The following is a 1,885-nucleotide window of genomic DNA, read 5'->3' as shown; positions in this document are numbered from 1 at the left end:
CCCCCCAGTCTGACTCTTCCAGGTGCTTCTTGTCATCTTTGTCTTCTCTGGATTTGTTTGGTAGTCAGAATAGTGGTAGGGAATGAAAGAGGCATGCCCCAGGATACTGGAGATTAGCTGCCCTACTAGGGCTGCTTGGCCAGTGATGTTTACTATGGGCCAGTCTAGGGCAGATATCAAAATAGTGTAAAATGCTGCTTCCTAGGGCCTGCCTTCTGCAAGTTAATTCTTCCTCATGACCTAGACCACCTCCCACTACCCCCCTTTTCTCTCCCTCCCTCCCTCTCTTCTTCCCTCCCTTGCTCCATTTCTTCCCTCCACATCTCTGCATGCACGTATGCTCTTTCAAGGTTTTTTCCTTCCCCATGACCTTGATTACTCTGTATGCTTCCCCCCACCTCCCTCTCTCTTTCTGTGTGTGTATGTGTGAATGCATGTGCACTTGAGTGAATGTATGTGTATGTGCATGCACACACATATGTGTGTTCTTGCAGGCTTATTCTTCATCATGACCCCTATCCCTTTCTCTCTCTCTCTCTCTCTCTCTCTCTCTCTCTCTCTCTCTCTCCCTCTCCCTCTCCCTCTCCCTCTCCCTCTCCCTCTCCCTCTCTTCCTCTCCCTCTCTCTGTCTCTCTCTCCCTCTCCCTCTCTCTCTCCCTGTCTCTCTCTCTGTCTCTCTCTCTCTCTCTCTCTCTCTCTGTCTCTCTCTCTCTGTCTCTCTCTCTCTCTCTCTCTCTCTCTGTGTGTGTGTGTGTGTGTGTGTGTGTGTGTGTGTGTGTGCCTCTTTACATCTGCCTCTCAATCTGTTGGGGCCCATTTCCATGTTATAATAGATGCATGCACACAGTGAAACGTGTCTATGCATGAGCTTACATCTCAGTCAGTTTCTGCAGTACACATACCCATACGTGTGCACAAAACTCTTACAGAGGTCCCTTCCTAACTTCATTGTGTTCTACACCTATTCAGAGTGTTAGGACAGAAATTCTTATTCAGTAAGTTCATTCACAGTGGCGTTTATGTCTGTCCTTTCTGTGTGTGGTGTATAGAAGGAAGAGATCATGATGGAAACTAATGGTGAAGCATCTGAAAGAAAAAACACCCCGATGCAATTCATCTTCAGACTGGAATTGTCCAAGTTTCCTTTCAAAACCCAGCTCTCAAAAGAAGCCTTTATCCCATGCCAGTCTCTCTTTTCCTTCTCGTATGCATCCTAGTATCCTAGAAAATCTGTCCCCTACACACACCTGGTTCCCTGTACGCTCCTTGTGACTTTGGAGGGTTTTCTTCATGTCCTACTCAGCAAAGCTTGGGTGGCCATTAGGAAAACAGCAAGCAAGACCCTCTTCATATGGGGGCACTCTCATTAACAACGAATTAACCCTATCCCTGGAGAGACCACAAAAGGACCTTGTCCCTGCAAGCCACCTCAAGCCCACCCAGGAAAACTTGATCTTTCCACACTTTCAAAGACGCTTTCTACTGTCTTCTTCCCTGACGTATCTATGCATGGCTTTCTGGGTTTAAGGACAGAGAGGAAAGTACAAGAAAGGGGCAGGGATGACTGAAAGCATCCCAGGCTGGAGAGTGCAAAAGGATCAGAGAATTTTTCTGGGTGGGTGCCTTGACAAAGCCTCTAAATCTCCCTCCTCTGGTCTCTTAGCAACCACCAGGTTTAGTTCCTGATAGGTGCAACATAAATTGAAAGGCGGGATTGTGGGGCCCGATTGAGACACGGGAGACATTCTGAAACATAATGGAAGAGAAAGAAAATGAGGAAAAAGGAAATAATTTACAAGCCTAAATTATGTTCAGGTCTCCAACCACAGAGATGGTGAACATGTCCTGGTATTTCCAGTTTTTTTTTTCTTATTTCCTTTCCAGT

Source organism: Mastomys coucha, unplaced genomic scaffold, assembly GCF_008632895.1.
Source record: "Mastomys coucha isolate ucsf_1 unplaced genomic scaffold, UCSF_Mcou_1 pScaffold1, whole genome shotgun sequence".
Taxonomy (NCBI): domain Eukaryota; kingdom Metazoa; phylum Chordata; class Mammalia; order Rodentia; family Muridae; genus Mastomys; species Mastomys coucha.
The sequence above is the reverse complement of the archived record's forward strand: the minus strand, read 5'-3'. Positions refer to the sequence as shown.